This window comes from Chenopodium album, chromosome 1 (assembly GCF_948465745.1).
Source record: "Chenopodium album chromosome 1, dcCheAlbu1.1, whole genome shotgun sequence".
NCBI lineage: Eukaryota > Viridiplantae > Streptophyta > Magnoliopsida > Caryophyllales > Amaranthaceae > Chenopodium > Chenopodium album.
In genome coordinates, this window is record NC_137834.1 from 8,483,030 (window position 1) to 8,497,892 (window position 14,863).

Below are 14,863 nucleotides of genomic sequence, written 5' to 3' on the forward strand. Positions count from 1 at the left end.
AATTTATATTGTTCACCATGGTCACGTGCACTTTGTTTATTCAAAGTATCATTCAAAGTACTAGGTACCTATATGGATACAGGTATAATAATCAATTAAAGTACTCAATTCATCGTAGGATAATGTATAGAAAAACGTGCATGTTATGTTTTGACAGGTGTTATATATAAACAAATGTGGGTGCACGTCCCAATTTAATTAGTTAACATGGATAAGTAAGGTGAGGTGAAGGTAGAGTAACACAATAAAACAAAGACCTTCACTAGAGACGACATGCATGACAAAATAAACGATGAAAACTTTGCAACTTGTGGAGTACATTACGTTGTATACTTTTGCCTTGACAACAGATTATATAAACCCATGTAACCACTTAACCTTAACATATTAAATTAATAAGCAATAATAAACAACATGCATGCTTATACTATGCCTAATATAATCTTAATTCTTTTGTTAGCGTCATCCTCTTACTTTGAACCCCCAAATTCGATCTTTGTTGAGGCTCGAAAATTAGCCACTTCTAATAGCGTATTCAAGGTCAATCTCATCCATCGCGATTCACCACTTTTGCCTTACTACAACTCTTCCATGACACCACAAGAGGGCCTAAAGAGAGCACCCCTAGGCTATACATCACATGGCCACAACATTCAACTGTCCTCAACACATTATAACCTAAATGATGAAAAATCGTACACTTTAGTTCCTAATGGTGGAGGGTACCTAATGAAAATCGCCCTTGGTACCCCAAAAGTTGAATTTTTAGCCTTGGCAGACACGGGTAGTGACCTTATTTGGGTCCAATGTCAACCTTGTAACACTTGCATCCAACAACAATCTCCACTCTTCGATCCATCAAAATCTTCGTCTTATCAATTAATTACTTGCCCTTCTTCGGATTGCGCCCAACCAGATGTTACTACTAGTTGTGCTTCGAATAATAATTATTTCAACGATTACGAGTCATCATCACACTATGTGCTTATGAATATAGTTACGGTGATCATACTCAAACTAACGGCGTCCTAGCCACTGAAACACTTAGCTTATCCTCTCCTGCTAGGTTGCACGGAAACGGAAAACGGAAACGAAAACGGAAAAACGGGGAATCGGGGAAACGAATATTTTAAAATATTGAGAAACGGGGATACGGAAAAATAAATAAATAAAATACATTTTAATTAGAACAAAATACCAATTGTGAGAAATAATAAAAATAAAATAAAAAATAAAAATAAAAAACAAAAATGCTTCCAAAATTTCCTTAATTCTCACATGTCCCCACTTCCCCACGACCCCACCTTCAATATCTTCATCTTCCTCTCAAGCAATAATTTATGCAGACACTTCAATTGCAAACAAAAACCAAAATTAATCTTCTACTATGCAGTCAAGCAAAGGCCAATGACGATAAGATGGAGGAATTCTTTTATTTCTTCAAATTAAAACCAAAATTAACCTCAAATCAGAGAAATTGGTTGATGGTACTTGCGTTGACATTGTTTTGGCAAGGTGGCTACAGCGGCAAAGCAAGGGGAAACGCTTATCTATTCCTTAATTAAGTTTTCCAAAGGTTTCCACAGTTCCAAATTGTTAGAGACGTATCGTGAAGGAAGAAAATTCTCACAGGCGTTTCGAAACACGTTTCGAAACCTAGTACGTTTCAGAAACGTTTCGGAAACGATACATTAGTGAATGTTAACGTTTCCGTGCATCAGAGCTCTCCTGATGCTACCTCGCCGAGCATTTCATCCACAACCGTGTTCGGTTGTGGCACGAACAACCAAGGCACTCTTGGTAGCCAAGACGAGGGGATTGTTGGGACTTGGAACAGGCCTATCTTCCTTGATCTCACAACTCGGCCCAAAAATCAACTACAAGTTCTCCTACTGCTTAGCTCCTGTTTAGGCAAATCTCAACAAGGACATATGAGAATCTGCTAGGTTTGATGGGTAATAACAATCATACTACCAAAAGTATATTAATTTACTATAAACGATTGATAAAGCAATAGATAAACAGTAAATAAGCAATAAGTAAGCAGTGTGAATTCAACTATGAAAAGAGAATAAGTTCAGAAATACAATACTGAGTAAGGACAAGCCTCCTTCTTCAGCAGGGATGAAGCTCCGTAGGCAAAAGTAGAGTAATTCTATTATATTTTGAGTATGTGTGCGTACATGAATGCTGAGAATGTCTAATTACACTTATTTATACCTAGGGATCTCTAGGGTTTACAAATATCTTCAGAATATATTCAAAATGGGGAAGATCTTCTTGATTTATCTTCTTCCCTGTTCTGTAGGTGTATCTTTGGCAAGTATCTTCTTGATTGATATGAATGATGCTACTTGCCTTGTTTATTCTAATCAAGCCGTTTTGCTCATTCTTGTTGTATCATTGGCCTTGGATTGATTCCCTAAATGTAATGGGTCGTATTATAATACGGGCCCAACAATTGCCCCTAATTTTTATTTCCAAGTATTGGAAGTGAAAATTACCTAAAGAAAATGCTTAGAAAATATTTTGAAATTCAGAAATTGTTCCAACGGTTAGCAAAATAGAAAGTGGTGGCAGTTTTAAGGCAGCTTCTTTGATAACTGTGAAGGGCGGTTTATTTCCGTCTTTGGTATTTATTGGGTGTGCAGGCTCTTGTCTAATCACTTCAATTGCTTTGCCCCAATTTCAATTTCATCAGGTATTTTCTCTCTCTTCTGTATTTGCTCTATTTTTCACTTTGTATTTTTTCTCTTGTTTTTGCGATGGATGATCATGTGAAAGTGATGTTTGCTGGGGTGGATGAGGGTGTGAAAAAACCAAACTTGGTGGCGCAGAACGTCTTTCCTGCCAAAGATGTCTATCCTTCCACTATTACGAAGGAGGAGGTTCAGAACATCGCTGCTATTGCGCGATTTCCTGATGGGGTTGTGGTGAAAATTCCATCTTCTAGGGAGAGGGCTGACTGGACTGCTCCTGGTTGGGTGTGTTTCTTTGAGTATCCCTTTGTAATTGGGCATACTTTCCCTTTTTCTGCTCTTGTTCGTCAATTCCTTTCTAGAGTTAGGGTTTCTCCTTGCCAATTACTGCCCCAAACTTGTAGGGTGTTGAGAATTCTGGATTTGCTGAGTGCAAAATTGGGTATAGAACTTGATGTGAGGGATTTGTGTTACCCTTATACTATTAGGACCAGTGGTAAGGGTCAAGTTGGTGTTTGCCTGAAGGATGGTGTTGGTCCTTTGGTGACTGACTTGGAGAAGGCGTTTGACAAGAAGTGGTATCACAAGTTCTTCTTTGTGAGGATTGACTCGTTGGGTGATGATTGTGATTTTTTTATTGACACTGTTGAGGCTGAAGGTATTTCGTTTTCTTATTCCTCTATGTTCTTCTCTCCTTCTTTGTTGATTTGGGCTTATTTGCTTGTTGGTTGCAGTGAGTAAATTGAAGCAGCGCTCTCAGTCTCCGTCCTTGATAGACAAGTTGTATGAGTTGAGTGCAGACGAAAGATCTTTCATCAAGTTGACGCAGCCTGAATCAGTTATTCAAATTAAGTCTTTGGACGAATTTGATTCTGAACAGAAAGTTGCCCCAACTATGTCTCAGGGTCTGTTTTCTTTCTTTCTTGTGCGTTTTGATGTTTTGCTATATTAGTTTTTTTTTGTGGATGTGTGGTTGATGCAAGTTTGTTTCGCTTTTGTTTGATTTAATTTGTGGGTTTTTAATTTGTTTGAATCAGTTGTATCCTTGCTGTATATACTTGTTGTGTTTCTTGTTGTGCGTATCAATGTGTTTCTTGTTGTGCTACTTTTTGAATTCCTCTGTGTTCCTTGTAGATACGTCGAGGTCACTAAGGTCTCATGATCTTCTTAGTTCATCTTCCATCTTGGGTCGTCTTAAGTCTCGCTCGTCCCCCCAGACTTCTGAAACTGTTCCTATCAAGATGGTTGCTCCAAAGGGTGTCCCTCCTCCACCTCCGCCTCGCGCTGGTCTCAAGAGGAAGCTGGAGATGCCTATTGATGTTGATGCTGCTGAGTTTTCTTTTGATTCTCTGGCTCCGCATGTGATACCTTGATGTTTCCTTCTTTCAAGGATCGTCAATCCTCGATGACCTTTGCTGACCTTTCTCAAGTGGCGGCCGTACAGTCCTTCCAGGTATAGTATACTCCGAAAAAAAAATTTAATAAAATCAACATTATTGAGCTATGCTTCTCACACTTTATCTTTGCTTTGCAGAGCCTTCAGTCTTGCCTGGGTGTTCTAGGCAAGGTGTCAGAATTTACTCGGGTGTACGAGGCTATGAAGAAGGAGCGTGATGCTCTGTCTGATAAGTACAAGGCTGCTACTGAGGCCCTGAAGGCTGAACGGACTAAGCATAGGGACTGCATTGCTGAGCGGGATGGGCTGAAGGGTACCCTGAAGGAAGCTGCTAATGAGGCCATTGATTCTGCTACATACTACTATGAGAAGGCGCGTCTTGAGATGATGGAGGAGTTTCAGCAAGGAAAGTATGAGGCTTGGGATTATGATGGTGATAAGGCTTCCTTTGAGAAGGCGTTTCCTGAAGGGACTGCTGCTCCTGGCTCACTGCTGTTAAGCTTTGCTGATGAGGAAGTGAACTCCCCTCATAATGAAGAAGTCAAGAATGCTCCAGAAGTTATGAAGCCTGTTGCTGAAGAAGTGGTCCCTGCTGATAACATGGGGGAGAATTAGTTTAATTGGTGCTGCGTCACCTTAAAAAAATGTAAAGCTTTTGAATGATGTTTATGTTTACTGCCTTAGTGCAGTTGGATAATTTGTCTTTTGTGCTACACTTCTGTAGCTGGATAATTTGTTTAATTTTGTTGCAATGCAACTAAGTATTTCTGTCCCTCTTGCTGTGTTGATTTTGTTTTTGTATAGTGTGTTGTGATTGTACTGCAGTTGTATTACAGTTGTATTACAGTTGTATTATTGCTTACATGTGTTTGCGTGCCTTGTAAGGATAGTAGGTCTGTTCTGTTTAAGAATGACTGATCATCGTTCTGCGGTGACTTGTTTCATTCTTACTCAGTAATGTCAGTAATGTTCCTTGCAAAACAGAAGAAGGTGAGGGGTGGCCGTGGGTTTCCCCAACGGCCCTCCGATGCCAAAGTCAGTACTCGTAATGATCATAAGTCAAATTGACAAAGAATAGGGAGAGATGAGTACCTTTCGTGCTGATTTTGGCTGTTGGAGATTTTTGTGTTTTTGTGTTTTCTTTTTTTTTTTTTTTGTATTTTTGCTTGTTTTCCTGTTATTTTTTTTTTGTTTTTTTTTTTTTTTTTTTTTTTTTTTTTTGTAAATTAAAAGACAAAATTGAAATGACAACTACGTACCTTTCTTCAGAAATGATATAGTTTTAAATGTGCTGCGTTCCAGCTTCGCTGTACATCTTTTCCTTCTGCATTTCCGAGTCTGTACGCTCCATTACCTACTACCTTAGTGATCTCATAGGGTCCTTCCCAGTTGGGTGCTAGCTTTCCTGCATTGACTTCCCTGGTGTTTTCGTATACCTTTATGAGAACCCAATCACCTAGCTTGAAGACTTTGGTTCTGACATTCTTGTTAAAGGATCTTGCTACTTCCTGCTGATATGCTGCCATTCTCATTTGTGCGTCTTCCCTGAGTTCCTCCACTGTGTCTAGGTTGTGGATTATTTCTGCTTGGTTCCTTTCTTCTGTCATTAACCCATACCTTGTTGTAGGTACTTCTACCTCTGTTGGGATTACTGCTTCACATCCGTACACCAATGAGAAAGGAGTATGACCTGTAGCGCCTTTAGGAGTTGTTCTATCTGCCCACAGTATGTTGGGTAACTCATCTGCCCATTTTCCTTTGGCTCCTTCCAACCTTTTCTTCATGTTGCCTATAAGAAATTTGTTACTTGATTCTGCCTGTCCGTTTGCCTGTGGGTACCTTGGTGTAGAAGTGATAAGGGAGATGTTCCATTCCTTACAGAACTTGGTGGTTTTGTTGCTGATGAACTGAGATCCATTGTCTGTAATGATCTCTGCTGGTACCCCGAACCTGCTTAGAATATTTCTTTTTATAAATGAGATGACGTGCTTATCCTTGATTTCCTTGTATGCTTCTGCTTCAATCCATTTGGAGAAGTAATCTGTCATTGCTAAGAAGTACACTCTCTGTCCTAATGACGGGGGTAGCTTTACTATATCCATTCCCCACTTCATGAATGGCCAAGGTGTCAACGTTGGGTGTAATTCTTCTGATGGCTTGTGTGTCAAGGGTGCATGTTTTTGGCATGCTAGGCATTTCTTGGCGAACTCTGCTGCGTCCTTTCTCATGATGGGCCAGTAGTATCCCATTCTAAGTGCTCTGTTGGCTAGATTCCTTCCTCCGGAATGATTTCCGCACTCTCCGCTATGTAGGGATTGTAAGACTTGCTGAGCTTCTCTTCCTTCCAGACATCGTAAGAAAGGTCCTGCTGCAGATTTCTTGAAGAGTACATTGCTGATCAGACAATACTTGGAGGCTTTCTGAGCGAATGCTTGAGTTGTTACTTTTCCTGTTGGTTTCGTGTTGCCCAAGAGGTATTCCTTCAAAGGCGTTGTCCAGCTATTGTCTTCTTCTTCTGTAAGGCTTGCTTGAATTTCGTAGACACTCATGGTTGACTCTTTCTCTATGGCTGGTGAAAGTACGTGCACTAGTGGGATAGCTCCAAATTCTTCTGGGTTGATGTTTGATCCCAAGTTTGCCAGTGCGTCTGCTTCGGTGTTCAAGTTTCTGGGTACTTGTTCTATCTTGAATTCCTTGAACTCCTTAATGAGCTTCTTTGTGACTTCTAGGTAAGCTATCATCCTAGTGTCTTTTGCTGCATATTCCCCGTTGATTTGGTTTACCATGAGTAAAGAATCAAAAATTACTTCCAGGTGTTGTATCTTCATGTCTTTTGCAACAGTTAGTCTTGTGATTAGTGCTTCGTATTCAGCTTCATTATTGGTAGCCTTGAAATTACACCTTATTGCCTGTGCTATCTTGTCTCCCTGGGGTGATGTCAGTACTACTCCTAAGCCTACTCCGCGTATGTTTGCTGGGCCATCTGTATGGAGTATCCATTTCTGCGCAGCTTTTGGTTCCTGTAGTGCCAGTACTTCCTTCTGCGCTTCTTTTTCAAGGGTAGGGCTGAAGTCTGCCAAGGCTTGTGATTTGACTATTGTCCTGGGCTTGTACTGTATATCGTACCTGCTCAGATGTAAGGCCCATTTCTCCATCCTTCCTGACATCTCTGGCTTTCTCATGATAGCTCTGATGGGATAGTTGGTTCGTACTTGTATGGAATGGCTCTCGAAGTACGGACGTAACCTTACTGAAGCAGTGAACAAAGCTAAAATGATTTTTTCTAGTGATGCGTACCTTGTTTCCGCACTGAGTAGGGTCTTGCTTACGTAGTAAATTGGGAACTGTTCCTTTTCTTCCTCTCTTGTGAGAACTGCACTGACCGTCCCTTCAGATACTGCAAGGTATAACTAGAGTGGCTCTCCTTCTTTGGGTTTGGAGAGAATCAACGGGTTGGCTAAGTATTCTTTCAGCTTCTGGAATGCTTCATCGTGCTCTTATTCCCACTTGAATTCCTTGTTCTTTTTCAGTATTTCGTAGAAGGCCCTGTTCTTTTCTGAAGACTTTGAGATGAACCTGTTCAGTGCCGCAATTTTTCCTGTTAAGCTTTGTACATCCTTCTTGGATTTTGGTCGCTCTAGGTCTAGGATGGCTTTGACCTGTTCTGGACTGGCTTCTATTCCTCTTTGTGTAACCATGTATCCTAGGAACTTTCCTGATTGTACTCCAAATGTGCACTTTGTGGGATTTAGCTTCATGTCGTATTGTTTCAGGATAGCGAATGCTTCTCTAAGGTATTTGACGTGATCTTCTGCCTTCTTGGATTTAACTACCATATCGTCTATGTAAACTTCCATTGTGTTTCCAATCTGTTCTTCAAACATCTTGTTTACCAACCTTTGGTACGTTGCTCCTGCATTCTTCAATCCAAAAGGCATCACTTTGTAGCAGTATATCCCTTGGCTGGTAATGAAGGTGGTTTTCTCTTGGTCATCCTTGTGCATGAGGATCTGGTTGTAACCACTATAGGCGTCCATAAAGGATAGCAACTCGTGTCCTGCTGTGGCGTCTACCATGGCATCTATATGAGGTAAAGGGAATGGATCTTTTGGGCAAGCCTTGTTGATGTCTGTAAAGTCTATGTAGATTCGCCATTTCCCGTTTTTCTTCCTGACTACCACCACGTTGGCGAGCCATTCTGGGTATTTTACCTCTCTGATCTTCCCAGTTTTCAGTAGGTTCTGAATTTCTTCATTGATGATCTTGTTCCTTTCTGGCGCAAATTTCCTTCTCTTTTGTTTCACTGGTGTATGCATTGGATCTACGTTTAACTTGTGGGTGATTACTTCTGGGGAAATGCCTTTCATGTCTTCATGGGTCCAAGCAAACACATCTTTCTCTTCTTCTAGGAAATCGTAAATTTGTTGTCTGAGTTCCGCTTTCAGCTCTGATCCTATTCAGACTTTCTGATCTGGATGTATGGGGTTCAACTGGACTTCTGTAGCTTCTTGTTCTTCTGATATGCTCAATTTCTCTTGGCCCAGCTGACCCTCTGATTGCTATGCTGAACTCTTTTCTACAGATGTTGCTTTCAGTGCTATCTTGTAACATTCTTTAGCCTCCCTAGGATCTCCAATGATTTCTTGAATTCCCCACCTAGTAAGAAACTTAATGACTTGATGGTATGTAGAAGGGATGGCTTTCATATCATGTATCCAGGGTCTTCCCAAAATCATGTTGTATGAAGACAGAGTGTCGATTACTAAGAACTTGACTTATAGGTTGATCCCCTTTGCGTACGTTGCCAATGTAATCTCCCAACTTGTATTTTTGGTTTCCCCACTGAATCCTACTAGCATTGTTGACTTGTTGACGATATTTTTCTCATCTATGTTCATATGCTTCAGGGTGTCTAGAATGATGATATTTGCAGAGCTTCCATTGTCAACTAGGATTCGCTTGATCATGCAATTTCCAACCGGGAGTGAGATCACTAGACCGTCATGATGACCTTCAACTGCATCGCTTTCTTCAAACATGATGGGGATGTCTATCTTGGATTTTTCCCTCTTGTCTGGTTGCTCTTTGTTGCTTTCTTTTGCATGTCGCTTTGCTGCTGAGTATGTTAAACCGCATACTTCTGACCCTCTAGATATGAAACAGATGGTTTTGACAATTGGAGGTGGAGGTGGAGGACCTCCTTGCTTGGACTCTCTATCCTTCCCTAAAGCCTTAGATCTATCTGACAAGTGTTCTTTGAGGTAGCCCTTCTTTAGCAAGTATGCAACTTCCTTTCTGAGCGCGACACATTCATCAGTAGTGTGACCGATATCTGAATGAAAATCACACCATCTGGATGGATCTTTCTTCTCCCCAGGCCTATCACTCCTTCTAGGCCATTGTACAGTATCTCCCATCTTGTTTAAGGTCCTTATTACTCCTGCAGGGTTGACATTGAAGCAATACTCATGTAACTTGGGTGGAAGTTCAGGATCTTCCCTCCAATCAGAAAACTCTCCTTCGACAGCATTGACTGATCCCTCATCAAAGTGTGAACGCTGATACGGCTTGAATCGATGATCTCTCCTGGGAAAGTTGTTGTTCCTTCTTGACGGACGATCTTCGTCCTTTCTGAGCTCTGGAGTCTTTCTTGCATATGCATCTTCTTCAAATCTGACTTGGGTCATTGCTTTAGCTTGTATGTCTTCAAAGGTTGTACAGGGATACTTGGTCAATTCCTTGTAGAGCTCGCTATGGTCTAGCAACCCTCTTCTGAACGCTTCAATTGTTGTAGGAGCATCACACTTGTGTATCCCAATCTTTTCCCTGTTGAACCTGTTGAGATAATCCCTCAAGGACTCGCCGTGTCTCTGCACATCACGGTATAAATCTGATGACTGCTTCTCTATTTTCCTACTGCTGGGGAACTGGACCTTGAATAGGTTTACCATTCCTGCAAAAGATCGAATTGTCCCATTATCTAAATTAATGAACCAAGTTAAAGCTGGACCTGATAATGTGGCTCCAAAGCCTTTGCACATGATAGCCTCTCTGATGTCTCTAGGGATTGAGCTTGTCATCATCTTCTGTTTGTAGAGGGACACGTGCTCATCAGGGTCTGTTGTTCCATCATACATGGCCATGTTGGGTGTGCTGAACCTCTTTGGCACTTCTACCATGGCGATCTCTTCTGAGAAAGGGGACTCTATATAGCCATCTGACGCCTCTTCCTCCATGGGCTTTGGCATTCCAGGGATCTTGGCGATCTTGGCCTCGATTGCTTTGAGGTACTCTTTAACTACTTTCTCTATCTTTCCCTCCTCAGATCCTTCTTGGCTATTCTGCTTAGGGGTTCCTGCATTCAAAGAGTCTAGATCTAGGGTTGTTTCCCTAGTGTTAGATCCTTTTTCCCCGTTAGGGGTATGAAAAGTACCTGACATATCAAGCTGCATGGCTATACTTTCAGTGTTCTTTCTGGTGTTGACGGTTTTAGAAGCGACTGATTGTATTTGGCTACGGAGGGCTTCATTTTGTTTGGTGAGACTGGTGAGTTTGGCTTCGGTTTGAACCTTTTGGGCCAACAGTGTTTCAATCTGGCTCTTTTGTTGGTCTAAGGTTTGACGGAATGCGTTCATTCCCTCATTGATTTCGGCCATGGTAAAGGGTACTTGGTGCCCAGACATGGTGTTTGTATTGGTTTTTTGGCGAATTGGTAGGTTAATTGATTATCAGCCCCACGGTGGGCGCCAAATTGTTTAGGCAAATCTCAACAAGGACATATGAAAATCTGCTAGGTTTGAGGGGTAATAACAATCATACTACCAAAAGTATATTAATTTACTATAAACGATTGATAAAGCAATAGATAAACAGTAAATAAGCAATAAGTAAGCAGTGTGAATTCAACTATGAAAAGAGAATAAGTTCAGAAATACAATACTGAGTAAGGACAAGCCTCCTTCTTCAGCAGGGATGAAGCTCCGTAGGCAAAAGTAGAGTAATTCTATTATATTTTGAGTATGTGTGCGTACATGAATGTTGAGAATGCCTAATTACACTTATTTATACCTAGGGATCTCTAGGGTTTACAAATATCTTCAGAATATATTCAAAATGGGGAAGATCTTCTTGATTTATCTTCTTCCCTGTTCTGTAGGTGTATCTTTGGCAAGTATCTTCTTGATTGATATGAATGATGCTACTTGCCTTGTTTATTCTAATCAAGCCGTTTTGCTCATTCTTGTTGTATCATTGGCCTTGGATTGATGCCCTAAATGTAATGGGTCGTATTATAATACGGGCCCAACAGCTCCCTTGACATCTGAGGTCTCAAGCACGCTTACCTTTGGAGCCGATGTTACGAGCCCTGAAGTAGTGTCAACTCCCTTCCAAATAGGAGAATCCTCCACATTTTACCACCTTACTCTCGATAGCATTAGTGTCGGGGGTAGTGAAAATCCGGTCCAAATCGCGGTAGACATGGACGTGATCATCGACTCTGGTACCACTCTTACAATGCTTCCATATAACATCTACGACGACTTAAGGGAGGCTTTGGTGAATGCCAATGGACTTAACACGGTACCGAGCCCACTCGAAGATTTCGACCTCTGTTACAATACGGGGGAATCAGGGCAGTTTAGTCCTCCAGACGTTGTATTCCAATTTCAAGGGGCCGAAGTCGTGTTAAAGGCAATCAACACGTTTTGGCAAATTGAGGAAGATGTTAGTTGCTTGGCAATGGTAGCTACAGACACTTCAGATAGTATTCCAATATTTGGGAACATTGCTCAAGTTAATTTCGAGGTTGGGTACAATTTACAAGCTATGCAAGTTTCTTTTGCTCCAGCAGATTGTACTAAGTACTAATTAATAATTCAATTTTTATAATTTGTATGCTTAATAAGTTACTAGTTAGCTTAATTGATCGCATTTTCCATTTTTACATTGTACTACCTAGTGATTAGGTTTGTTTGTGATGGCATATATAATCGCATAAGTTTAATTTCTGTTATTGCTAGTTCTACATGTAACATACTTCTTTAGTTTCTGTATCAAGAAACTATAAACTCCAATAAATAAAGTTTCTTGATACACTATTATATGCACGTACATGGTACTGTAATAATTAATCAAATATGTAGGGGTATAAACAAGCCAAGACTCTTGATAAACAACTAGAACTCGATCTTGACTAAATTTTATCTACTATCTCCGTTACAGGTTATGTGCAACGATTTAACATAAAACAGAGAGGAAAAATGTCTAATCGCTGCACATAACCTATAACGGAGTAGTATGTTCGTCTATAAGATCATTTTAGACTAGCTTTTGTACACTTTTTTTAAGTTTGATTAACCCAAGCATAAATATATTAGTTCGTGTTAATTCATAAGCAACTTGTTTATAAATATTAAGGTTGAAAAATTAGAAACCCCTCAAAGCTTATTTAATTAATTGACGTTATCATTATATCATATATACTTTTATATAATTGGTTGGTTTGATAAATTAAGCCATAATTCAAATAAAAAAAAAAAAAAAAATTAAGCCATAATTTTCTTTATTTCATCAAGCGTGAAAGGTTGTGGGCCTTGTGGCCTTGTGTAGTGGGGTTGAGTCTAAATTGACCATTTTTTTAAACGTGAAACATTTGGATGGAAAGCCTTGTTAAGAGGTGGTGGCGATGTGTGGCGAGGGAACAATTCTTTGTCCTGAGATTTAAGACTAGTATAGATACATAGAAGGATTGAGTACATTAGATACTAACGGGGCAGCAAAAGGATCTCCAGGTTATGCAGGAGGAGGAGGCATCATAAGCAATTGCAGGGGGAAGTACATTATAAGCTTTACAGCTAACTTTGGGGTCTGCAATGCATATAAGTCTGAGTTACTGGCTGCTGAATTAGGACTGCAGATGGAAAAAACTTTGGGCATCCCAAAGCTGATTCTTCAGATGGACAATAAAGCATGCTTGGACGCTATAAGCAATGAGGCAATTCAAGGAGGAGAATGTGTTCATATTCTTGCTTCTTGCCGTAGTTTAATTAAAACCTTTATAATCATTGTAGCTTTTTTCATTGTTTTAGGGAGGGGAATAGAGCAGCAGATCGACTCGCCAACATCACAACATGGGAGTCATCTTTAAAGGGAGGGTTAATTATTTCGATTCGCCTCCGATCGAAATAATTAATCTTCTTAGGAAGGATGTTGTGGGTGTGGCTTGGCCACGTTTTGTAGCTTGATCTATTTTTTTTCTCTTTAATAAATGGGTGTGACCCTCATTTGCATTGATTATATATATATATGAAATTCTAGAGAGTGTAGGATAGCTCAAGTGGTTAGTCTCCCTCTCGGTTCTAAGAGATTCTAGGATGATTCTCCCCGCCTTTGTGGCTTTGATACCATGAGAAAGTTTTTGTTGTTTTCGTGCTATTGATTATATGCGAGTACATGGTACTGTAATAATTAGTTAAATATGTAGGGGTGTAAACAAGTCAAGACTCTTGATAAACAACTAGAACTCAAGCTCGACTAAAGGGCATGTTCTCAATGACTGAACTCGGCTGAACTGAACTGAAATCAGCTGAAGTGAACTGAGCTGAACTTATTAGAGTTGAGCTAAATTGAACTAAACTAAATTGAAATGAAATGAATATTTTATAAGAGAAGGTAATTAGGAGCTAAAGTGAACTGAACTGAACTTATTAGAGTTGAGCTGAACTGAATTGAACTGAAAATAATCGTATGAGAACAGACCTTAAATCTCATCTATGTTCGTCTATAAGATCATTGAGACTAGCTTTTGTACACTATTTTTAATCTAATCTATGTTCGTCTAATACTATATGGTATATGAATCACTTAATCAAAACTCTATAAATATCTGTTTTGCAACTGCTACTCTCTTTATTGAGTGTATTCCTACATAATAACAGTTAGGGCGATTATCTTAAAAGGGGGAGTAATACTGTGTGGTGTATGGATCACATTTCACTTTTGTGACTTTATGTCTCACTTTTTGTGTGTTACAATATAACCTTATTTATTAATGTTGAATTCATTCAGATAACATAATTTCATATCAAAATTAATAATTATGGATCACTTATCCAACTAATTTGGTTACTTTGAACAACAATTAAAATATAACAATATGAATTTTGATTAATTAGAAGAATGATTGTAGAGAATTTACTATCAGTTGCATTTGATTTGGATGTTTGTTATTATTTTAAGTCAACTGATGTAGATACGTGTTAGTTTAGATGAACTACTACGAGAGGGGGGTGAATGGTAGTAGGTTCCAATCTTGAAACTTATGCGGAAATTAAAAACAAAACATAAAAGGAACTTAAAGAACACAACAAGTTTTACGAGGAAACCATCCAGTGCCTAGTTGGAAGTAAAACCTCGGCCCTATTGGGACTTATAAACAAATTCCACTATAATAGGCAACTCTCCTAGTACAACATATTACATAGACCTTTGCTTCGCAAGTTTCACCACGGACACTTGCCTATATGATAGGACACCTCCTACCAGACCTAAGACACTTCCTAGAACCCTTTTCTCCCTTTACCCAGGACACCTCCTAGGTGACCCAAGACACCTCTCTGGTTCCTTTCACTCACTGTGCACTCACAACTACCACTTGAATTTTAGTGATTTCAAACTCATACACTCAAATGTGAATTTAAGAGAATTCACAATCTCACCCCAAAACCCAAAATACTCAAACCCCTTTTCCCATTACAAGATCTCATTG

At 39.8% G+C, this 14,863-nt stretch overlaps 1 pseudogene; it reads left to right on the plus strand.

Moving 5' to 3' along the window:
• Positions 1-414: 414 nt before the first annotated feature.
• Positions 415-11,993, plus strand: LOC145557160 (aspartic proteinase CDR1-like; annotated as a pseudogene).
• Positions 11,994-14,863: the final 2,870 nt, after the last annotated feature.